The sequence below is a fragment of the Passer montanus genome, unplaced genomic scaffold (assembly GCF_014805655.1).
Source record: "Passer montanus isolate IOZ18808 unplaced genomic scaffold, ASM1480565v1 scaffold6, whole genome shotgun sequence".
Taxonomy (NCBI): domain Eukaryota; kingdom Metazoa; phylum Chordata; class Aves; order Passeriformes; family Passeridae; genus Passer; species Passer montanus.
Window position 1 is genome coordinate 10501161 of NW_024371037.1, and position 26502 is coordinate 10527662.

At 42.0% G+C, this 26502-nt stretch overlaps 1 protein-coding gene across 4 annotated transcripts in view; it reads right to left on the minus strand.

Annotated features, from left to right (window-relative positions):
- Positions 1-24647, minus strand: part of FOXP2 (forkhead box P2) — a 407162-nt gene extending 382515 nt beyond the window's left edge. For 3 of the 4 annotated variants that reach the window (XM_039726874.1, XM_039726869.1, XM_039726875.1), the window contains exon 1: positions 24337-24647. The gene's annotated coding sequence lies outside the window, so the exon portion shown is untranslated. Of the gene's footprint in view, positions 1-23074; positions 23270-24336 lie in introns of those variants that run through there. The other variant, XM_039726870.1, reaches the window with a different exon arrangement.
- Between the last annotated feature and the right edge of the window lie 1855 nt (positions 24648-26502).

Consider the following 26502-nt stretch of genomic DNA (forward strand, 5'->3'; position numbering starts at 1 on the left):
AGGCACAAGGACAGCATGAGGATTCAGTCATGGTGCTGGGAGTGTAAGCTAAACATGGATGGGGAGCAGAGAGATGAAATCAAGTGTAAAGACATTGTCAAATTCCTGGTTGCTGACTGTGGCATACAAGCACAGGAATGCAATCAATTGCCCATAACCTGCCATCAACTTTTCTTTTATTCATATGAGTGATATGTTTTGAATGAAGGTATGGAAGGGAAAATGATCTGTAATAAAATAACTATATTTTGAATAATTTTCCACTACCTGCTTGTTAGGTCTATATCAAAGTAAAAATACATTCATCTTTACAATTACCATATTTATGCCTCTTAACACTGTTTTTTCTTTTCCCATTTGCCCATCTTGCATTTATTCAATCTCCACTTTTCTTCCTGCTGATGTTCCTGACAATTATCACTCTCCCCTTCCCAGCTAGAAAAGTTATCATTAATGAAATTTTTAATGCTGAATTTTAAAGACCATTATTAGATTTAGAATGAGTATCTTAAAAAAGGATTAATAAAGAAAATGGAATAAGGATAGAGTTGGTGTTTCAGATTACCATCAGAATCCGGAAAATATCAGAGTAGCAAGTTTACATTCTCAAGATTACAATTATTATCCTAATAAGAATATATGGATTCAAAATGAAAGTTAAGATCTGGGGCAATCCAAAAAATACCACAAATATTTTTGACAAGTAGGCTCCTATCCACCACATACAGATTACTTTATTTCATGCTGCTTTCATTAGCTAGCTATACTTCAGCTCCTACTACATAATTTAGCTTCCAAGATGCTACTTCCTGTTAATTAATAATGTGCTTCTGATCTATACAAACATTATTTCTGTGAAAATTACTGAAAGACAGCAGTTTCTTTAACCACGACACACTATTCTGCAGGATTATCATGGTCGTTACTGAAGAATAAAAATGTGCCTGGTTCTGCCACCGTAACATATTTGTCTTCAGGTCTTCTTCCCACAAGGGAGAGATATGCAGATGAGTGTCCTGTTTTGTTAAAACCCTTTTCTCTTCTACTTCCATAAGTAATTTTGTCCTAGGGGCTACTGGAAAGTTGGTTTGTTCTGACAATGTGCATACAAAGATGTACTCAAATAACATAATAATTTAGAAAGAATTTGTATTAAAGTAAAATACAAAAACCATGTTGGTCTTCATTTCTCCTTTCTTCAAGACATAAACAGGCCCTTGAACAAGATCTCAGCTCTGCAGCGAGAATCTTTATCTTGTTCATTCATAGGGAGCTCCCTTTCCCTGGAGAAGCTCTACTCGCAAACTCATGGGGAACCAGGCTAAGAACTTTGAAAATAAACACCAAGACACCAAACGTCTTCCAAAGTCTTGTGAGGAGATGACAAAGATAAAGCTGCCTGTCCTGTCTAGTTCATCATTTTCAACTGCTCCATCCTCAGAGACAGTTGTGCCACACAGGTTGTACTGAATGTATAGCTTGCAAAAGGTGTAGATACTGAGAATTACATTACCAGCTGACAAAGGTGGTGTGGTGCCCCAGCTTACAGAAAATCTTAAATACACAAAATTCCCCATAAAAATACACTTTGGGGAGTTTTTATGCATCCGTTAAATAGGTGTGTAACAATTGTACAGAGTACTTCACAATGAGATTTATAATGATTTATCATTATTCCAAGCAATACTTCAGTATTCTCTAGTGTTGTCTAGGGAGCATTTGATAGAAGGTTTTAAAATCTAGAATTGTTTTGACCTGTGTTTCAGCAGTGAGATACCAGAGATAACTTGGCATGCATTTTTCTTAGCAGAAGCCCATTGAGAAGACACTGAACAAACACTACATATTTCTAGTTCCCTCTGGAAGGAAGGATGTCCCACCATAAACATATGGAGGGAAATTACAATATCACAATGCTTGGAGGAGCTGATCCTTTAATAATAACCTGCTTTCTTGGTTGCCTCTTCCCTCCAGGGCTTTATTCCATGGTACTCTACCAAGCAGCTCTCTGAAGGGGCCAAAGTCTGCCTGCCTTAAGTCCAGCGAACCTGTTGTGCATTCTCCTCACTGCCCTAAGGATCTTGAACTCCACCATTTCATGGTCACTGCAGCCAGAGCTGCCTCTGGGTTTTACACTCCTCACCAGTCCCTCCTAGTGGGCGAGAATGAGGTCCAGCACAGCACCTCTCATCATCAGCAAATTTATCACTTGGAAAAGGAAATTATCATCAATGCACTTCAGGAGCCACCTGGAATGATTATGCCCTCCTGTGCTGTCCCTCCTATAGTTATTGGGAGGTTGAAGTCTCCCATGAGGACCCAGCTATTTCTATATATCTACAAAGGGTCTCATCCAGTTGTTCTTACCAGTCAGGCATCATGTAACAGGCCACCACTTTGTCACCTGTCCCTGCCCTCATCTTAATCCTACTCTCCGTTGCCTCCTCCTCCATCCCCAGGCAGAGCTCCAGGCACTCCAGTTGGTCACTGGCATACAGAGGAATGTCCCCTCCTCGTTTCCTCTGCCTGTCTTGTCCTTCCAACGCTCCAGCCAGAGGAGCCATAAGATCATGGTTTACCTTGAGGTTTTCTTCCCAATTTAAAACTAGACATATTCTAGTTTAACAGACAAAGCCTGGGAAGGCAGGACAGAAAACATCTCACAGCCTCAGCCAATGTGAGGGGAAAGCCAGGACAGCTGAGGAGCCATAACCATCCTTGATGGCTGAAGTGAGGAAAGAAGAATGAAGAGAATGAGAGCACAACGTTTTGGGGTCACAAAAAAGCAAAACTGCAGAAAAGAAGACCCACTGCAGACTTCGCTAACCTGTCAACAAGAGCTGTCCATGAGGCCTCACTCCCATTCTCTACTTCAGCTGCAGAAAGCAGTAGGTGAGAAAAGGAGGCAGATGTGACTGAACATTAAGTGAGCTGAACCTACAGCATAACTTCATGTTGAAGAGGCCATGCAAGTCCAGGAAAGCCAAACCTGGAGTCTGTGACTGGGTGAGAGAGCATGGTTCTCTGACAGCTTTATTCTGGGAAAGGTGAAGGAGCTATGGGGGAAGCCCCACCTTTGTTTCAGCCTTTGATTAACTTTTTCTCATCTGTTTCCATATCCTCAACAGCAAAATATATCCCCAGACACACCCAATACACCCCTTTCCTAGACAAAATATGATCCCTTTGAGGAAATTCCAATGCTCTACATCCACTTGACAATGAAGAAGAAAGGGGCCAGAAGAACAATGAATGAATCCCAGTAAGGGGTATCAAGATCCCTTACTATTTCCTTGCTTAATAAAAAAGACAAAAAAGGAAAATGAGATATACTGGAGATGGAAGTGTAACGTGAGACACACTCCAGTATGCTGTCGTAAATACACTTCAGTACAAATGAGAAACAAAAAGAGTCAAACTACATTAATGGAATCTAGAGCCTTTATATCACTGCCTCCAAGTGACTGAAATCTCTTAAATTTTAGGTACTTTTTTCCCCAAGAGCTTAAATAATTAAGGCACAAAAGCTGTTAAGATTATGACTGTTTACCTCCTTGGCAGCAGCACCTTCACAGGTGAGCAACAAGAAGCTCATTCTCACTTTTCCTCAAATTAATTTCTCTCAGTAGAATGACATTGCAAGGAGAGAGGATGGTATCCTTATTTTTAGAATTTTACTCATCATATTAATCAAAATCTGCATAGTCAATTCATTCAAAATTTCTTTGTAGCACAACGGCAGTCTGTTAGAGGCAGCTCCAGAAAGAAAAACAGAAATAAAAGGAAATAACCCTCCAAGAAAAATAATTTATAAACTTTAAAAAAAATAATTGCAATGTTTTTAATCCTGTTGCTGGCAAACCCACACTAGCAAGTTTACAGTTGATGTGTTCCAGAGTACACCAAAATTATGTATGTTTAAAATGTTCATAATAGAGAATAAAACGTCTAAAATTTATTAAGGTTTCATGCTGATCCTCCAGTCTGGCAAATGTTTGTAAAATGAAAAAAAAAAAAAAAAGAAAAAAAAGAGTCAGTGTTAAGTAAACATTTCAGACCTGAACCTTCTTTATATGCCTTTGAACCTTTCCTTTCATGTGCAATACCTGACAGCCCACAGAGAATAAAATGCTGAAAGCCCAAAAGATGGGTAAAACAGAATTTCTGACTCAGGAAATAAAGATCAGCTGAATATGATTCCCATATGGCAAACCAGATCAATGGAAAGCAAGACCAAAATTTACAATATCTATACTGTGCAGTACAACATGGAGGTTGTCTTTTATTGCTGGTAGCAAAACTCCCAGTGGCCAAGAATAAAAGCAGGCACAGAGATTATACCTCCACTAATGGTGAACTCTAAAAATACACATTGATAGATTTCAGATCGGAAAAGGAAAAAGAGAAAATTTTGGGTTGCTTTTATTTAGTGTTATGGAATATCAGCCATCAACTACAGCAATCAACTTTCAGCACAAAATCCAGGATTATTAATATAAAGGCACGTTTTCAAAGCCAAGGGGGGAAAAAACTCAGCAGCTTGGATTACCTGATATGAAAAGAAACACTCTTTGCTGTAAAACTAAAACAGCTTCAAGGCTACTTTTGTGATAGCATGTGTGGCTGAATGTGAGAGAATGTATAACAATATTATTACTTTTATTTCAAGATTTCCTGTAAAACCTCAGGTCATACTCATAAAGACTTTCTTAAAAAGCAGTGATAAATCTGCTGAATACTTTTCAGAACTTGCAAAAAGGGCACTGGGCAGCAGGGAGGTAACCAAGCAGTCCTCAGCGACTGAACTGGCAGAGCAATGCCCTCACCGGGGCGAGCAGGAGCCCTCTGCCAGGGATGGCACAGCACTGTACCAGCCATCCTGGGGGGTCTCACAGGGCAGATGGAGCCACAAGGCTGCAAGTAAAGGAAAAAAGATCCAACTTTTCAGATTCGTCTAATAAAGTTCAGATGGAAATACACCAAAGAGAAGTTCTAAAAAAAACCCAAAACTGACAACATTTTTAGTAAATATACAACAGACCTGACAAAAGTAAAAAGATATCAAATCACTTTCAAGCTTCAGTAAAATATTTGCTCTATTCTAGCGTAAAGTCCCAACAAAAAAAAATAAAGGAAACCTCACAGCATCTTGGACCTACCTCACACTGCACTACTCCACCACTTTCCACTTGAAATTAATCCACAGCAACATGAGAGCCCTTTTCCAGGATATTTTCCATAGAGAGATGAGGGGGGAGGTAAACAATAGGAACTACATAGCAATATTGTCTTCTCTATCCCTCTATAAAAAAGCAAATTAAATACCTTGACCCTATATATATGAAGAGACGTGATTTACCTATAAATATAAATTTTTACACTATTTTTTTCCAGTAGGTGGAAACCTATATATTTAAAAGCATGTCCATGGCAGAAATTCTGCTGGCATTCAACCTGGTGGATCTTCATAACTCATGATTTCACCACTAGTAAGCAATGCAGTCAAGTCAATCCTGGCACTGAAAACCTAAAATATTCAGCATGCTACTGGTGTATTAAAACATATTTTCTGTGATGCTTCATCAACAATGGTGCGACACGCTTATAGTGTAACCTTCAGCTGCAAATGCTGCCACTAAAGATCAACAGAGAAAAAGCAAAGAACAGTAATATTTAAATTAATTTATGAAATATTCTCTTTCACAAGAGAAATGGTAGAGGACCTAAAAGAAATTCTGGACCCCAGCAGATCACCTGGGGGAGGTGATTCTCCCCTTATCTCTAACAGCACACTGTCGCTCTGAGCTGGATCACAATTTTGTACAGTTAGGAGATAGTGTATACTCTTCTCTAATAAGCATTCTTCTTGTCCCCTTCCTTCAGCAATATTACCATTTAGACCGACTGGGATACCATCTCTCTCAGTCTTTGGATACATGCATCTAGGTCCTACAGATTCAAGTATTTCCAAAATATTTATTCACAAATATGGTAGGATCTTTGCAAATACCACCTTGAAAATATACCTCTTTTCTCAAAGTGTACAGCTGTTATACTCCCATCACTCTTATTTCAAAACTTGCTCTTATCTTCTGCTTTAATCTTGACAAATGTAATCTCATTCTACTGACATAAATCCAGTATCCCATTATATATTAATCACTTATCTTCCATGTCAAAGCCTTCCTATCATCTCTCATTCCATATCTAGAGGTAAACTCCCTTCTCCTTTACATCCAGGCTGCCAGCTTCCATCACCTATGTGTTATTTTTTCAATTAAGTGTCTACAAGCTTTTTATCCAGGCTGACGCCTTACACTGCTATGAACATCCACAAGACTAACCGATTAACCTCTTTCAAACTGCTTTGGCAGGAGACCTATGGAAAATTTTAAAACCAATTATTTGCTGATATGCTATGATAACTCCTTGTTTTTCTGTCTTCCCTTGCCTGCTTTCTAAACACTGTCTTTACCCACGTATGTAAATTGTCCTACTTCTGGGTTGGGACTCAGTAGTTCTCTGTTTGCACAGAACCCAGTGATGGCCCTTCCAGTGTAAGTCCAGGTCTCTAAAACACTGTCAAAGCACAGGCATGAAGTTAATGAATATCAATATGCCACTAAACACACTAACCACTGTCCTGCTTCTTTAAAAATAAAAAAATAGCAATCAAACCAACATTGATACACTTCTTGGTTGTAAAGTACTGCTAGTATAACTCCTTCAGGAAATTTCAGTGTGTTAGAAAAGTCCTTAAAGCACAACCTGAAGTATTCCAGCGAAATCGACTTTGAAGTCCTTAATAATGTCCTCTTGCAAATAACTGCTCTGGTTAAAAACAACCTTTCTCCCAATGGGCTTTGTTATGCCCTTATAAGGTGGATCAACAATACTCTATTACCAAGTATCTTCTCTCCATATACATTCTTAAAAGCTATATGGAAAAGAGAGTATCAAAAAAAATTGACATCAACAAAGAAAAACAAAGGAAGGAAGGAACTTAAGAAGATATCTAGCTTTCTTATTCCTATTTATTTTTATACATCCAATGGTATTAATTCCCAGATTAAATATAAAATGTTTATATATTCACCCAATTAGGCAGAATAAATACATATGCCTTTTTTAGAGCCACAACTTTCCAGTCTTGATGCAGATCCTGCTAATGAAAGCAAAACCAGCAACAATGTCTCTCTAGAAGTATGTCCCTGTATCTCCTTGTACTTAAATATTTTTATAAGGTCTCAAATAATAGTCCAATTAACCAGTATAATTTCCTGTCTTCTTAATCATGTATTTGTTTTGTGTTTTATCAGTTGGCATATTTACACCTTGTAAAATTTTTTATCAGCTTCATAGTTTACCTTCACAGAACTAGCAAGGAACAAATATTCATGATACACCCTAGTTATTAAAAAAATTCCTTAAAAATATCAGGCTGTTTACTTTAGCTCTTATTATTCTTTATTAATTTCTCATAATTAAAAGAAAAAATCCTAACATCAAAATTGTTGGAGGAAATAAAGCAGTACTAGCTAACAAAAATAAGAGCCAAACCAAGGAAACTGTAATCGTGTAACACACAACTGTGAGGAAGTTTCAGCTCTCACTTGCGAACCAGATCTTCAAAGATTTTCAGTATCTAAAAATACAGTCCATCCCTCTCTTGCATTTTTTATTCCTCTGGCATAAAAATTTAAAAAAAATTAGAGACACAACTCCAAATTGTAAACTGACTTTATTTCCCATGCCTCTTAGTCTTTTACAAGCTGAGCTGTGTTCCTACCACACCAACTTCCCTCACAGCCTGCAAGATCAATGCAGTTCTAGCCTCTTCTCTGATGAGCCCCAGCTGCAGAGGATGGAAATCTTGCACACTGCAGAACATATGGGGTACCGGGTTTGAACAGCCTGATTCTGTAAAACACTGGGTTTGGGAAGTTTTTACACATCTTATTAATTATAATAATATCAGTGAGGCTTACCCAGCAAACAAGCCAAAGTAGCTGAGCTCTGCAAGAAGTTTTTCAAAGGTATAATGGAGTTAACCAAAGGGCATTAGTAAGTACCAAAGGAAAAGCGGGGGGAGATGATAAAAACAGGCAATCAGCTACAAACATGATATGAGACTTGAAGGCTACCATTTCCCCTTTCAAGCACAAGATTGATTTTCTACTGCATCTCTAAGCAAATTACTTGAATCTTTAGCCTTATAGAAATCAGGTTCCACTTTAACTTTTTCCTGATACATCTGACATTTTAGCTGTCAAGAGGCACTTTCCATTTCTCAGTGATTTTGGTAAAAATGGGGTGATTTCTTGTGCTTCCACTGTATCTTATACAGCTTCTTTGCAGTATTCCTCCTAGTTAGATGGAATTGTTAGGACCCTCCTTTGTTGATGAAATACTGTTCTTTGCTTTTTCTCTGTTGATCTTTAGTGGCAGCATTTGCAGCTGAAGATTACACTATAAGTGTGTCGCACCATTGTTGATGAATATATATGAAAATAGGGTTCTGTTTAAATAAACACGACAGCAGAGAAAACTTGAAAAAGTACAAGCAAGAAAAAGCAAACAGAAAGATTTGAGCTACACTCCTTAGCAATACAAGTGCTCTCAAAAACTTCCAAAAGCACAGATTAGAAAGGATTACAGCAGAGGAAGGTTTCCTTGACCCATATTCTGGCTTCCAGAAGTATCTCACAGCCTGATTACAGGGCACACTTGCTTAACATCTCAGCCCTGACAAGCCACTGCCACTGTGCAGGGCATCACATGCCTTGCCACAGCACCCATCCAAAAGCTCTGTCCTGGCTGTCCAGGAGGGTACGGCTACAGCTATAATGCTCTAATTTTTCCAAGACCTGTACACTTTTAACAGCTGAATATGAAATGAGTTAAAGTACTTTGGAGAGCTAGAAGCAAGTTAAGCTGTCTGCACAGATATAACCTTTGTATTTTCTGACAGCTCTATAACAAAGAAAAAGCATCATAATCTCAGAAGTTCAAAAACCATTAAAAAAAGTCTCCTTAAAAAATGGAAAACAGACGTTCTCCTCTCTTCTTCTTCATACTTTTAATATCAGCAGAATTATATTTCTTTCTTCCTGTCTCTCTTGTTGTCAGGGTTTTTTAATTTGAACATATCTTCCATCTGGCCTGTCTTAAGACTTCTGAACTCTTCAGTCTGCCCATCATGTATGTAAGTGTCTGAAAATTAGTATACTGCAAACACCAGGAGGTGGATTATGTGACATTCATTACACAGGGACAATTCAGCTTTTTTGTCAACCACAAATATTTGTGAGACAGCAGTGAAACGTAGGGTACCAGGATTCTGAGTTTCTAAGAGCAGCACACAGTCAGGCACTTCAAAAGATGAACGGTTACAGCATCTTCCTTTGCAGCATCAGCCGTGACCTGGGTTCTGCCCTCTAAGCAGAAATCGGAGGCTCCTACTTGGGCCAAGTTAACTATGTCAGTTATCAATAAGAGACTAATCCTCCGCAGTGGGGGTCACACTGGATCAGTGTGACTTACCCAAGCACTGGCTGCGCTCTGTGCTCTCTGAAAGGCAGCAATGCAGATGGGCCACAGAATTCAACTCCAGCTCTGTATCAGAAATGTATTTTACATTTTGCATGAAGCGAATTCAGTCAATGTTCACCCATCCATTTTACAGGTAAGATAACAGAGTTATCCTTTAAAGAAAGAGTAGTGAGCCTTAATGAACAGTAATTATCAAAAAAGGCACACACATTTAAAAAACATTCAATATAAGACATAGGCTTATTATTCTTGTTTCTATTAAATCTGCTTTAAATAAAGGTACTTGAATGAAAATACGATAACCTTTTTCTCTTTCTAAATAAAAAAAAAGAAAACAAGAGCTTCCACAATGGGGTCTACAGCAGGTGCAGAAATTATGTTTCATAAAATAAATTTGCAATGCCAAGCATTTGTTCCAGTTTGTTATTGTTTTCAATATTATTTATTTGTTTATTTAAATCTTTCAGTTATTAGTGGTCAAATTTAACATCCCATCCAAACACACAGCCATCAACAGAAGATTAAAATTTAAAAAAAAATACAATAGTCTGCATGAGATTATACTGAACTGCAAACAAAAGTGGCAAAAGCAATTAATCAACCTTAAATGAGCAAAAGCTCTAGATCAACAACATGGTTTAAAACAAATTAAAACTTTGCAAACAATCACAGAAATGGCTTTTTTATTTCAAGTATACTGAATTTTAAGAGACTTCAAACTGTTAAAATTGCCACCCAGAGACAGAAAAAACACAGCTTATGCAGCTACTCACTAAATATATTTTCACATTGCCAGAATTTTTTTAACTTCTCACCAAGAACAAAAATGCAGGCCTTCAGTGGAATCTACAGCTACAGAAGATGCCTTTGATGTTATACTGCAATAACCAAACCCATCAAGTCACAAGTGCAATGTATATCACAATGATTTGCAGAGCAGCTAACGGCTGGGGTTTCTTTTACAGAGTAGCTTTGTGCAGTTTCCTAGAACAGTTTTTACCACAAGTACTTCAGATCTGCCAAGTAAAATCAAGAAGCACAATCTTCATTTATGCAAAACATGTTTTGTGGGAGAGACGTGGTTGAACTGGAAGCAGTTTGGGTACAATTATTAGTTGTTTTACACAGTTCTTATTACTAGATGCACACATATGTGAGGTAAATTTAACTTAAAAATTTTGTTTTAATGCATTAGAAAATTCCAGAATTAATTATGAACACTTGAGCAGTAGCTAATTCACTTTCCCTCAAATTTTCTGTGACAAACTGAACAGTTAAAACTACAACCTCTTCACTCAAAATGCACAGAAGGTTTTGGAACAATGAAATGCAACTGATGAGCTTCAGCAATAACAGGGCTTCACCTTCCAAATATCACATCCATATGAAGCCTATAGAAACACTATAGGAAATACTAAAAGGACAGATCTCTTTCTGCAGGCTTTTAATGAAACTATTCCCATTATTTCTATAATTGAAGCAAACAGAAGATTAGAAGGTTAACTCAACAAGAATATTTTTTTCCCCAAATCAACATTTGGAAATATTTTTTTTTTCCATTCTCTTCTATTTTTAGCTGGATATCCATGGCACTTTCACTTTGAAATGACCTCAAGCTGCATCAGGGGAGGTTCAGGCTGGACACCAGAAAGAATTTTTTCATGGAAAGGGTTTTTAAGCATTGGAACCACTGCTCAGGACGGTGGTGGAGTGACCATCCCTGGAGGGTTCACGAAACAACTGGACATGGCAGTGAGTGCTCTGAGCTAGCTGACAAGGTGGTGATCAGTCAAAGTCTGACCTGATGATCTTGTAGGTCTTTTGCAACTAAATGACTTTATGAGTCCAAGTCCCTTTTAGAGTTCAAAGGGTTACACTACAGTTATACCACAACATAGTATTAAGCAAATTAACAGAAAGATGATGAAGAATACCTTGCACAAGAAAAACCTATGAAGGCAAAACACTGACACTTTGCTAAAAATGTATTTTCTCATACATCTCTACTCTTAAGAGCTCCAGTTAAAAGCATAAAGTGAACTTTTGCCTCATGCAGTTTAACTACCCTTTGTGCGAAAGGCTAATTTCAGAGGGATCTAGTTTCTCCATAAAATAATTTCTTCCCACATTTAAATAATTCACAGGAAAAAAGGACTGTCCACTAAGAGAATGATAACATTCATTTAGAACAACCAAAAAGCCAGATATGAAAAATACTGCAACATCAGTGAAAGAAATTGACTTGGCTTGTTTTTCTCATTTGGTCAGTATCTCTTTCACTGGGTTGTAAGCATCTTAATTTTTCTTCTGTGCATGTGTCAGAGCAACCACAAACCAGCACAAAATTCAGGCAGTTAGTGAGAAACACAGCAATCTCTGGACACATTCACCAATGCAAAAAACCTGTTTCTGCTTTCCTTTTTCCATCCAATCTTAACTTTTCTTGAGGAAACACTTCTAGTCCTGATCCAAGGCTCTCCTTTAAGAGAAACCAACTTAGTTCTTGCAGTTACTGTGCCAGGAGTAGGGCTAATTTCTCAGTCTAGAAAGCATTTCAGCAAGTAAATGGAAAGCAGTGGCTGGATTAAATTAGGAGACCGGAATTTGCAATCATTGAGCTCCAGAAAGCAATTTACTGGCATTCTCAATTTAATTATCAACACCTCATAACCATTAATGAATTTATCTTTACTGTACTGTGATTAAGTAACTCTATCACAAAGTTCTGCAAGTATACATCTGAGCCAAGAATTATAAATTTTAGGAAGGCACTTTGTCTCTATCATCATCATTCTTTACAACATTAAAAGCAGTTAATTTCAACCCCATAAACCATGACTGCTGCCCTGCTACCACACCTACTTAAGACTAAAAATAATGTTTGTTTCTCTTACAGGTGTTCTTGCCCACATCCATAGGGATGTGTTCACCCCAACAGCAGTTTACTGAACTAAAGAAAAACAAGTATTTTTCATCTATAAGCCTGACATATGCAGAACTTGTTCCCCCTCTTCAAACCACAATGCCCCCTTGAGGAAAAAGGGAAGAAAAAATGAACAAGCGGGGAAAAAGGAAAGAAAAAAAAAGGCTCTGAAGAGTAAAGAGCTTTCTACACAAACGTAAAAAATACAAATTCAAAAAAAAATACAAATTCAAACAAAGGCAGTCAGTGCTTATAATGCTCATCTTTCTGAGTTTTGTGTTTGTTTTGTTTTTTCCAGACCCTTTTTCTCATATGAAACTTCATTGCTTTCACCATCATTTAGAGCAGTTTCAAGAAGAATACAGGGACTCAAGTTCTGAAATTCTTTCCGTGTATACCAAATTCTACATATATACTTAGGTATCTGGTTAAGGAAAAAAAATATTAAAAAATGTTTCATTTTGACTTATAACTCTAAGCAAACCTGCATTTCTATTAGGCAAGCAAAGGAAGACAAACTAATATTCACAGAGCAAAAGTACCAACATTTATCACTGAGGAAAATAAATCTTTAAATCTGTTATAAGCTAGTGTTCCCCAAGACATCCAACAGACATGGCCCTTGCCTGTGTATCAGAAGTTAAACAGGGAAGTAAAGATTTCTGGAAGGCTTTGAGTTTTGTGCCTAAAATCCTGGGTTTAGTTTTCTCTCCTTGAAATCTAAAGAAAGAACTGTGATTTATCTGTTATATCCAATACACTTTCTGTATTTTTTTGAATTCATCTAAATTTAAAAAAATTATGGAGACAGTAAATTTGCACAAGGTTAATAACTGCCTATAAGAAAGATACTGGAGAACAACACAGATTTCTTCACTACACTGTATCATCTTCCACCAGCAGGCACACACAAAACAGAATGAGAACAAATTATATTCAGATGGTACTAATGTTCAGGATTTTAATATTGCTGTCCTTACTATAACTATATAAAACTCTCTGCATAAAGGTTACCTCTAACACATCTTCTAACTCTTAAACACATTAAAAAACACCCTTATTACATTGTACATTTAACCACAACACAAGAAAAGGTTAGCTCCCAATAATAACCTTATAAAGAAAGCACAGTATCAGTTAAATGGATTTTAAGTAAGGGTCCAAGATCATATTAGGCAGCAATTATAAGCTACAAATTGTATTTTATATCTGCAGTGAGAGGTAGCAAAAGTCTTGCTGAGTCAAATCTTTGCTATAAAACCTCTTGCCATGCTTTAAATGCTGCAAGCAGCTGAGCCCTGAGGGGTTAAAGCTAATGCTAAAGGTAAAGGCTTGAAGAGTTGACCAGAAACCTTGTGGCCATAGATCTAAGTGTGTCAGTCACAGGCAAGTATACCGTACTGTGCTTGCCAGAGAAGGCCAGGAGGAATAGATCAAGCTCATCCGCTGTTGAGGAGCCTACCAGAGGTGCAGCAGAGATTAACATTGGTTTCACTCTGCCTACAGTGATATGTGCACAAAAGGTGACACTGGACAGTGACTCACTATTTCCAAGCACCAAAGAAAAGTAAATGCATTAGAAGTGTTTCTTCCAAACAACACCTCCTAAGAAAGAGGCCCCCAAAGTGTCAGGAGTGAAAAGGAATGAAAAAATCATCCCAGTCAGTAGACTTCAAAGAAAGTGCTCTGTCTCACTACAGCTCCCCAGGTTACCAAAGCAGCCTGACCCAGAGGGTCACCCACAGCTGCCACTGCTCTCCTCAGCCCAGCTGCCAGCACTTACCACCTCAGCCCCTAGCCCACGGCAAAGCACGAGACCTCCAGGATGCCCTTGCTGGAGGAGGTTTCCAAGAGGAGCAACTCGCTCCCTCCCAAGCACGCACTGGGTCTGTGTCTTGTTTTGCTACCGAGGCATTCCAGCCTGTGTCAGTTTGGATTGCAACATAAATATTGTGCAACTGCAGGCTCCTTAGTTCCAATTATGGTAATATTGCAGGTGACAATGAGAAAGGTATTTTTAATATCTCTGGTTACATTTTGCTCCATCTGCATCTTAGAAAAAGAGAAATTCAGCTAAAGGAAATTTTGTTGATAAGTGAATTCGGAACAAAACTAGAAGCCTAACAATGACTTGGAAAAATGGGTCTTCCCCATTCTGATAGTAATTTAGTGCTAGCAACAATGACCCAAATGTCAGTCACATGACACAGAAAATGTTTATAAAATTATATTTAAATGATACATAACTATATTTAGAGGCTTGAATGTTATTAAGTCACAAAATGTGCAGGTGCCTATGTATAATAAGGCTAATAGTTTCAGTTTAAAATTTAATTCTAGTTACTGAAGACAGGTATTAAAACATATGTTAAAAATAGCACTTTAGTTAAGTCCAGGACAGCAGGTTCCATTTTTACACATAATCAAATAATAGAAATGTATTCTTCTACTGAGTCACAGGAAGATGTGAAATGCGAGTGCCGAGCCTGCAGCTCAGGAGGACCGTCAAGTACACGGCTTTCTCCATCTGCCACCTTTCTCAGGCTTCACAGTAGCTCTCCTCTCATGTGACAATCAAATGACAAGGGGGAGAAGGAGTATCAAGAAGTGAGAGCAAGGTCCAACTTATCCATACACATTCTAGATGAACATGTAGCGACTTACTGGTGTTCACACATTGCCCGGAGCTCCTGGGAAATGCCAGATTTGCTGCATATGCATATTAGCACCAATCATGAGGCACACAACACCCTACAGCTACAGCACACGGTACACCTGGCTCAGCAGGCTGGACACTTTAGAACAAGTATCTGTCTTCACATTTTCAGAAACGTGTCTTTCATATGTCTTTGGTTCATCACCAATGATGTACCTGAATGCTGTACTTTTTAAGATGCATTTACAAAATAAATTAAAGAAAATTCTTCAAAGTATTTAAATGTTATGAAAAAGTAACTTTAAGTAAGGATTTTTTCATGTTAGTGATGACATGCTTCAGAGTCTATGAAACAGTTGGAATAAGAACTTTTGTTGAAAGAAAAACTGCTAACACACTGATTTGGCTTAAATATGCACAAGCAATCCATGACCTGTCTCAGTCTAGGTGGCTTTGAAGAGCAGCTAAGTAGTTGGTAACTTCTTAGTTTCAGAAACCTGTTTTGGACAGTCACATACAAACACATCGAAATCATCAACCAGGCTCAGCACCTCAGCCATAAAAGCAAGTCTTCATATCAAACTTCAGAAAACTTGGGATCAGAGATGAAGGTCTTGGATTTTTCAACACAAGTGTGTGGCCATCACCTCAAGCACATCTTCTCCTGAAGCCTGAGACAGGTTAAGCCACAAGAAGGGCACATGTGTGCTCCAGGAGCAAGGGAGGTTCAATCTGAGCAGAGTCCTGACAAGTGTCAATCTGCCGCCAGCCACAGAACCACTGAATCACTCACTGCTCCAGGCCCCACTGCTAGACCAAGCACACCCAGACACCAGGACCAGCCCAGAGGACAGCCTGAAGCTGGAGCATGGCACGACACCAATGCTGCAAGCCATACGTAGTCTGGAAATGAATGCTAACCTGGTTCAGAAGCATCCTTCCCTCACTTTCTCAAGGAAGAATTTGGAAGGCCATGTTTTCCCATCACAACCCATTAAATACCTGGTTTTACATGTAAAACATTCTCCAGCATGGTCAGTTCCTGTCTGGAGAAGCACATTTCTCAAACACATTCCCTGTTTTAGCAAAGGATTGACTGCACTGTTCTTTAGAATACTTTCCGTCTTATAACCTGAGACGCAATAAACCCACCAGGATACATTTATTTTCTTTCTGAAGGCCCTGGTCTCCTTGCCAGAAAGCTGTGGATGGAGACAGAAACCCTGTGATGCTGCACAGTCACACGTGCACAGGCACAGACACACACACACACCCATTGGATTGATCATCAGCTTCTTCACCTACCACTGCTGCAGTAATACACAAATATTTTGGCAGTTCACCATTCTCCTGGTTTCTCTGTGATTTGAACGTGTGGCCTGATTCCCAGACTCAAAACCAAAAACACTTTTAGAAAAGAAAAAAAAAACCAAAACCCAAAATCAAACCAAATCAAACAAATGCAAAAATACACAAAAAAAATCAAACCAACCCAACAACAAAAAAACCCTTAACCACTATATATAAAGGGTTTCCATGTGTCGGTTCATAAGAAGTACAAAGGGTGTGTATACTTCACACCCTTTTCTGGTCAATAACAAATAGAGGCTCAAGAACAGATCCAGAACATCCAACGCCAAACATCATTAACTCTTCCTCAAGACATCAGTCTCTTAAAATAGAATACCAAGTCTCAATCACAATAGATTTAATTTTTCTTCTAAAGCAAAGCAATGTGCAAGAATCTGACACCATATGAAACCCCTGTATATTCAATATAGTTAGCTGTTGAATTACTGACCATACGTATTCTTCAATGTATGCTGACAATTATTGTGTACTGAGAACAATTTACAGACATCTCCACAACATTAAAAGTCATTCTCAATGTATGCTGACAGTTACTGAGAACTGTCAGTACTGTGTCAGAACTGTGTACTGAGAACAATTTACAGACATCTCCACAACATAAAAGTCATTTAAATGCATTCAAGACTGGTAACAAATGGGTCTGAATAAATGTTTGCACAAAAGCATTCTATGATCTTTAGCAAAGTTTCATCCTAATATTTTTACAGTTTTAGCGCCCATATATTCCTTCACCATATATTCTTTCAATGAAGAATGATTGTTGCCACATATCACAGAGTTCTCAGCACTCTTCCTCTTACATTCACCATATTGTACACATGATATAATTTATTTCTTGTTGAAAATGTTGTTCTACAAAGAAGAAAACACTGACACAATTGAAGAGCACAACAGCAGATACGCGTAACTCTGCAGTCTGCGCATCTCTGCAGTCTGTGCACACCTGACTGCATTAGGTTTTGTGTTTTCATTTACAGGTCATCAGAATGCTGTAACTACTGTAATGAAACCACAATCCTGTTTGTGTTCTCTCACACAGAAGTGTCTTCAATGAGAGCTATTTCAATTTCTGTGTTTCAGACTCTAAAAAATACTAGTCTCTGTATTCTAGACACTTTTCTTCCCTTTATCTTCAAAAGACCTCCATCCCCCCTCTGTCACATCAATAAAATGATAGTTTTTTCAGTAATTAAGTATCAAATTTCAGTGCAACACCTAGTAAGTAAGTTTCCAAAACCATACACTACATTTAACAACATCTAGTATTTAAAAAACATCGGCCTCAATTAGGGCCAGTGTAACCTGGTGTAACTCCTGTGCCTGCCAAGTGCATAACGCCAGCGTGCAAAAAAGTTTGCTTTTTCTTCCCACAGAAGCGAAGGAGAAGAAATGTATTTTCCTTATTGGGCACCAGATGAAAATCACATTGCTCTTCTGAAACCCTCAGCCCCTATTTTCTGAGCAGCTGCCCACCTCCTGGCAGCGCTGCCTATGCCTTTGCTCGCTCCTGCCCAGCCACATTTTCTCTGGCCTTTTCCCCCCTCACTTCCCAACTCTCCACTGTCTGCATGTTGTCCTTCTATTTTCCAAAGCCCTTTGTGACTTCCCACCGTATCCCTTAAAATTGCCTCTGCAATATTTTAACATGACAAAACTTGTAAATTTCTGATCTAATTTCCAAGCTGTTAAACATCAACTACAGGTTTTATTACACTACTTGTTTTAGTAGATGGGTTACAATTCCAGAAGAACAATATGCCCTCTCAACATCAACAGCATGACTTACAAAAGAATAAATCAACAATGTAATTGTGAGCAATTTTTGTAAGACTTAGCACCAACAGCATGGCAAAGTTGAAATAATATTTACCTCTTTTACATTTTCTTCACCATTCCTGGCCAAATTCAAAATCAACATCTAATAGATACTTAAAGTATTATGCTTGATATAGCTCTGCAACTCTGAGATTGCTTCTCCAAACACAAGTTTCATAGATTTCAGACTGAGTAACACAATTAGGTCCTGTTCAACAAGCAATGTAATATCACAGCCATTCTCCTTCCTTCTCAAGAAGGACAAGATTGCAAAAATTGTAGTGGCAATATCCATCAAGATTAGACTATTTTAATATAAATATATGTCAAAATGCAATTAGTCAAATTATGTCAAATACATTATTTCAAATTACATCAAATACATAATGTATCATGCTGGTTAAGGCTGAAATACAAAAGCTGAATAATGGAATAAATCAGCATTTGAATTCACTTGAAGACAAATTCTGACCAAAGTTGCAAAATACACATCATGCTGTTAGAGAAAAAAAATACACTATTCTAAAATGATCATCAACTAAACATCAATCTTAAAAGATAAAGGATTTTTCTTGTAACAATGTACAAACTTATTTACAAAATACTGTGCCTAGAAAACCCCAACAAATTTCCAGTTATATATAGTGATGTACCCCTAGCCTCAAAACATCACTCTTCAAACGAATTTCTGGTTTTGAGCCCAACAGTATCTCCCACTGGGACAAGGCTGGCACAGGCCCACTGGAATCTCAGTCATCCTCATAATGTCCTGGAGGCAAACTGAAACAAGACTGAGTTCAGCAATTTACAGAAATACTTAACATGATGCAATTTGCAGCCGTGTCTGATTCACCACAGAGGTCCAAAGGACCGGCTCGCCGGGCAAAGGACTCGCAGTGTGTGTCCCTGTGGACCTGCAACCCCCAATGGGCTGGAAACCTTGTAAAACAGAGACACTCCACCAACTCCTTCCAGTACCTGCTGCCCATAGGAAGCTGAAGCTCCTCGGTAAACAAGCAAGTTCTACAGGTAAGCCAAAGGCAGTCTGTGAATTTCAAAGAGGGTTCTTTGCGACCCAGAGGGTTGCATGATGGAGGTCTGTAGTTTGTCCTTTCACCACAGAACGGACATCACACAGCACCGCAAGGGGGGCGCATGGAGTGGGCAGGGCAGAAATCTCCCTTCTGCACGTTGAATGAAGGCGCTGCCTGTCCTTTAAACCTGTTTGTTGTTCCTCAGCCTAACCAATTAGACAGTAATCTGTTACCTACCTAAAGCTCTCTGCCACCCAGCAGAAGAGACAGCCACACTCTGGGCACACAGAAGGTGCAGTACACCACATCCAAGGGAATCGGCTCTGTCCTCAGCAACAAGCCTGATTAATGCAAATAGTCAAGTAAGAAACAAACTGCAGCAAACCCATTTCCAATGTGTGTAATTATTATGAGCAGGAAAAAGAAATAACTAAGTAAATGAACAAAAAGTTAAACCTACAATGTTATTCCCTCCTCTCAGCAACCTCTACAACTTACTAAAAAGACTTAGACAGTAAAAACCTTAAAGCAGTGTACTTAGTATTTCAACTTTATTTTTCTCAGAATAGGAACTGAAATTGTGATATTAAACATAATTCTACACAAATTCATTCCTCAGAGGTCAAATGTTACTTTGTAACACCATCCCAAACTATACATTGATGAAGCAACAAAAATCATAGCAATTGTTCATTAAAGAGATTATTTTCAGCTACTTCAGTAGATGACAGCATAAGCAAGCTATTGCTGGCACTTTCAAAACCACCTTTCTGACATAAAAGATGGTGTTGCCCTTTAACACAAACCTATCAGAAAAGGGACTGAAAAAAACCAAAAACCTAAACAGAAAACAAAAACAAATGCAAATCTTGCAACAAATAATAGATGCCTCTTATCATTTGCAGTGAACATTTTGGAAGATTTTTAAAAGCGATAAGTTTGATTAAGCTACTGAAAGCCTCAGAAAGAAGAAAAAAAAGATGATCAGTGCTAAATAATACTTGTGAGACTGCTCCTTGTCTTTATGCTGGTCTAGAAGTTTTGAAATTTAAGTCTAAAGCTACTCTTGGCAATTATTACAGTAAGTATGCTTATTCTGTAAAGCAACAAATGTGGAAGAAAGCCTTCAAACAACTAACAAGGAACTACTTTATTGCAATTTTAATATTAGTTTTATAAGGTTAGTTTATTACAGCTAAGATTTTCTACAATTTCATCGCTTCTATGAGGTTTTCGTGGTGCCGCTATTTTACACATACAATCAAGAAAGGTATCAAATCAAAACAGGGCAGGGAATAGGAATCTAAATGACAAGTATTTCTTCCAACAAGGATTAGCTGAGAAGTATGCTACAGTGGCTGTGAAAAAAAACAGACAATTTGCATGGCTTCTAGACCTATTAGCTGTCACAAAATTGTAAAGAATAATCAGTTCCAATGTACAGAAAATTATTATTTTATAACAAAGTTGATAGCATTTTTAATTTTGATTGTGATTTGCATTTTTCTCCAGTCAAAATCATTCACTGGGTACCTTTTAATGACCTATGTCCTAAATCGCTCTCATTTCATATGAGCAAGTGACCTCTTCACAATACGACCAGCAAAGAAAAAACATGACTCCTAGGAACCATTCATTTTCAGCAACCATCACAATTTAATTTCTCCAAAATAAACCAGGTAGAAATTGAAATGGAACAAAAAAGTACTCCATGTTCAAGAAATATTAATTAACCCCTCTATCAGAAAGATAAATACCAGCCCTCATATACCAATGATGAAAAACAAAGAGGTTAAGTGACATTTTCAATGACACATAGCAAAACACTGCCACAACATGGATCACATCTCAGAAGTTTTCTATTGTTTTCAGCCCACTAGCCTCGAATAACTCCTGTGCATGCAATGCTGAATCAGATATATTTCTCAGAATACAAAAAGCTTATTCCAGCTCACATAAATTAGTCCTTTAAAAAATAAATCTTATTTTACAGTAATAAAAAAAATAATTAAGTCCAACAAGAACTTTAAAAAAATAATAATGGAGTCTGACAGGAATGTTTCCAAATAAATACATCTTTATTCTTAAAATGATAGTCCCAACACATTCTATTATGGAAAGTATTAAAATATGTATAAGCAACAGATGATTATAGAAAAAAAATGCAACCAAAAAAGTCAAACACCACCAAATAAACAAGGTCACTTCAAAAATCTGTGAAATATTCACCTGACTACTGCACAAACCCTAGTGCTGTTTTAAAAGAGTACCATGTATTTACTGATTGAAATGTCCTGAACTTGATATATTTCTTTTACTCTTCCTCACACTCAAACCCACTCTAATTTGGTTGTTTCTTAGAGATTATTTGGCCATTTTACGTAAATCTTCACTAAACAGAAAGCTACAAAACATTTAGCTTTCTTCCTCTCTCAGATATAAACACTGCACTGTAGCAAAGACCCCATGACAGAATGTAAAAATCGCTGAGGTTAAACTAAAAACAAAGAAATACACAAATATTTATACAATTGATTCTGCGTAAGCTTCCTCCTAAGGTTACTGTGAAACCTTAAAGCCTACACCAACAAGGCCTCACATGAAGCAGTGTATTTCAGGTGTTACATATTATCAAAATAAATTAGGATGTCTAACTACATGCATTTTGGAAATGCTATATTTGAAATACTCTTTCCTTTCCCTTAACCTTTTACTGATCTACCATCCTGAGTAATTAAATGAATGATTTAAGCACGTAAAAATGCTACAGAACAAAACCGTTTTGTGAGAACTACATTAAAACTGCAGATTACTACAAAACAGGGGTATTTTGAGTATCTACATTTACATGAACAAATTATCATCATCAAGAAAAAACTTTAGAAAATACTAATTTGAATGATTAAAACCATATCCCACTTTAAAGGGTTTAGTGCAGCATTAGAGAAACCAATTTAATAATTAATCATATTTTCTTTAGAGTAATATTAGTAGCAGTAATGTTTTTCCTTAATGGCTTTAAATTACTTAGCACACAGAAGAGAAAAAATTTAAAACTGTCAAAATATCTTAAAACTTTGACTTCTTTCTCCCCACACACACGGATTAATGGGGGGGGATACAGACACCATGCACAACTTCTGAGTCCCACCTTTGTAAAAAAATTTCCAAGGGCCCGATCGGAGCCTGTGAAGTCAATGGAACGATTCCTATACTGCTGTCAAAGGAAAGATTCCCACTCTCAAGAGTTGAGTTGGACAGGGGCTCTAATGCACAGAAAAGACCAGGGAAGATCCTCTTTCGAAGAGGAACTTCTGTGTTTCTCTGGGTGTGAATGCACACAGGCAAGACTTCCTAAAGTATAAGCGATTCCCAGGTAGAGGGTACTGCCCATTCCTCCATCTGCAGCTCTGCACTCTTTTAATAACAGAGGACAAGACCACAGATTCACGGTGGATACTTTTGAAATTATTTCTCCCTGGAGAATATAACAGCAGCCCACTTTCTATCTGGACAATTCTCGCAAATTTTAGATGAGCGTTATTCCTGCCAGCCCATAGCCTAAGCTTTACGCCTCTCCAGTAGCTCCATCCCGGGACCTTACCAGCGCTCGCCAGCGTTCTCGGCCGGGGGCTGCGCTGCGACACGGGCCCGCTGCCTGATGAACCTGACGCGAGCCGAACTACGGGAAAAGAACAAAACCGCCTCACGGACTGCCTTTACCTTGGCCGTGCAGGCTCCGCCGGCGGCACGGGGCTTTTCGGCAGGTCACGGGAGGCCAAGAGCGCTGCCGCCTGCGCACCCGCGCTCGGCGCGGCAGAGCGCGGAGCGGCGGCGCCGGCTCCAGCCCTCCGTCCTACGGCTGCCCTGGCACGCCCGATGGCACGGCGGAGTGCAGCCCGCTCCACAGCCAAGGCCGCCGCGGCCGCTCTCCTCTCCTCGTAATCTATCGCGCTTCCCAAACTTTCCAACTCCTGAAGCCCTCCTCAACTTCAAAGCCAATTTTAAGGGAAGGCCCCTACGTACCAGGCACGGAGGCCGCCTCCGGAACCCCGCAGCTCCAACACCATTATTTATTAATTGTTGGGTTTAGGCAATTCTGTCTTGGGCCAGGGGACGACCCTGTTCCCTGCGCAGCCCAAACAGCGCCCGGGGTCAGCGCTACCCCCCGGGCACCCCTGCGCTTCCCCTCCCACGCCAGCGGGGGCGCCCCGGGGCAGCGCGGCGCGGGGCGCCCCGAGGGGGCGGCCGGCAGCGGCCCCTCCGCGCGGGCGGGCGGAGAGGCGGGGGCTGGGGTGCGCCTCTCCCTCCGGCGGGCAGGCGGGCAGGCAGCACACAAAGGAGAAACGTGACACGTTTCTTCACCCGGGCTGTCTGCTGGGGAGGTCTCGGGGAAAAAGAAGAAGAAAAAAAAAAAAGGAAAAAAAACCCCAACACACCACCACACAAACGGGGAGGCAAAGGGCGGGTAGCCGAGCTTCCCTCACACGCTTCCTCAGCAGCCTGGCCCGAAGCCCTCCCCGCCTGGCACTTCTCTACCCGTGCGGGGAGGCTACAGGTTGTTTGTTTTTAATTACGCGGGGGTGGGGGTCCGCGGCGCTGAGCGGCGGGAGGGAGGCCCTGCCGACCCGCAGCGGCCGCGAGTTGTGTTGGGGGAGCTTACGCTGGCTCCCGCGGCCGACCCGGCCCGGCCCGCCGGGCACGGCCCCAACTCCAGCTGGGGCACCGCAGGCTCCCACCGCAGAGCGCGCCCCCGCCCCCCGCTGGCGGTGCGTGTTTGGGAGCGGTGCCACCGGGTGCCGGGAGACCTGACACATGTCACTGCTGCGGCCGCGCCGGCCGCGGCCAAACTTTCCCGCGGCAGCGGCGGCAAGTCAGTGAGCGGCGGCGGAGGGGGGTGGAAGCGCTGGAAGTAGCAAGTCACACCGGGGAGCGCAGGGAGGAGGGGACGGGTGTGCGGGGCGGGGTGGGGGGGTAGCACTTACCGGGAGGAGACACCGTGTAGGGCGTCCCGGCGAGCTGACACCGAGAGAGAAAGGGCGAGCGGAGCCGCGCGCAGCCGCGCGCACATAGAGAGTCCCTGCGGGCGGAGCCGCCACGCGGGCCGGGGGAGCGGGGGCGGCGCGGGGCCCTCCGCGGGCGCGGAGCGGCGTCGGAGCCTCGCGCCCTCCCGCCGGCTGGTGTTGCCTGGCGCTGGCGGTGCTGCTCTCCCTCCCCCGGCGTGCGGGTCCGCCCGTGTGCGGAGTGTGCCGCCTGTGTGTATGTGTTTTGTTGGGAATGCGAAAAAAAAAAAAAAAAGAAGGGGGGAAAAAAAAAAAAAAAAAAAAAAAAAAACCCCGCCGCACACACCGGCTGCTTTGGAGAGAGGGGAGTGCGAAGGGAGCCCTCCCTCACATGATCGCAGAGTGGCCTGCACAGAAGTGCTAATAACGCGGGGAGGGGTGGGGGGGAAAGCAGCGGAGGGGGAATGGCAACAAAAAAAAGTGCGACGGGATGCGCCGGGCCGTGCCCCGCTCCGCCCGCGCCTCCCCCGGCCGGTCCCCGGCGGAGCGGGCGCTGTGGGTCGCGGCGGACGGCAGCTCCACCTGCTATGTAAACAAACCGTCGGGGAAGTTGTTTGCTGGCGGCGGCTGCCCCTTCCCGCCCCCTCTCCCCTCCCGCCGCCCTGCTCCGCCGGCTCCGTTAGACACAACGAGTTTAGCAGAGGGGCGGAAAACAAAGCCGTGTGTTGTGCTGGCAGTGCCGGCCGGCTGCAGCCTGCTGGCAGCCCCCGAGGTGCCGCGGCCCCGCGCGAAGGCAGCCCGGGGAACCCGAGTGGGAGGGGACGGCGGGGCAGGCCTGGCCGATGGCAGCAGCTATGCCGCGGAGGCACGCGTGGGCCCTGAAACTTTCCTTCTCCCGGGCCCCGGCACTTGGAGCAAGGTGCAGGACCCCCCAAATATCCGCAGCAGGGACCGGCCGCTCCCCGCCTCTCTGGAACGGCCGCCCGGCCCTGGGGCTGCCGTTCCCCCCGGAAAAAAAACAAAACCACTTTTAAGCGATTTCTGCGTGGAATAGAGTATCAGGGGGAACGGCGAGAGAAGTGCTGGTATCGTGGCTATAGCTGGTCTTGTCCTCGCCACGGTTCCCAGTACATCGGCGCTGGGGATGTGTTTGGGTGGAAAGACCTTGCGTGGGCGAGGGAGAAAGTGGACGGCGGTGGCCGAGCGGAACGTGGGGTTTGTTATTTCGGAGCCCACCTAATTATCGCCCGGCAGCCCCAGCGTTAGCAGGGCTCTCTGTACGCGCCGAGAGCCAGGATCACAAGTGACTGTCACTCAGAATTAACAGTCACCGCATTTATTAAGCACAATTAAAAATCCCACAAACTTTGCCACTCGCTGCTGCAGGCAAGTGGCAGACCGCCTGCCCGCCGCGCCCCGCGCCGCTCGCTCCCGGGGCCGCCGGCCAGCCCCGCCGGGGGCACTGGTGAAAGTTCAGCGCCGGGGCAGAGGCTCGCGGGGCCGCGGTGCTGCCGATGGGTGGCCGTAAAATATATTTATTTGCTACTCGCGGCTCTTTTGTCTCTTTGCCCCTTGTCCCCCCTCCTCGCCCCGTCGCTGCCCCGGGTTACCGGGGCGCTACCCGCTGCCGCGGAGGGTCACGAGCGCAACGGTTGCGGGGGATACTTGCGGCGCACCCCCGGAGCCGTGGGACAGAATTCCCGCGGGCAGCCGCCCTCCTCGGCTCCGCGGCCCACGAGCCAGCGGGGCGGGAGGGGAACCGCGCGGGACCCGCCGCCACGCGCCCCGCCGGCCCGCAAACGAAATCCGGCCGCGCAGGCTCCGGCCGCCCATGGGCTCCGCGGGCAGGGGCGCGGAGCCTCGCGGGGCGCAAGCTGCGCGGTCCGGAGACCGCCGGCCCCCCGTCTCCTCGGGTGGGAAGCGCGCCCCGGGGGAGAGGCAGCTGTCCCTCAGGAGCCGTCTGCGGTAGCGGACAAATCCTGGTACCGGCGGAAGGCAGCGTGCAGCGCACTGCCTGTGGGGTTAGCCCGCGGCATCGAACCGGCGGGACGGCGCGGCCCGGCCGCGGGCACCGCCAATTTCGTTGGGCGCCGGGCGACCGCGGCATGCCCCGCCGGCGGGACGGGAGCGGCGGCGCGCGGCGACCCG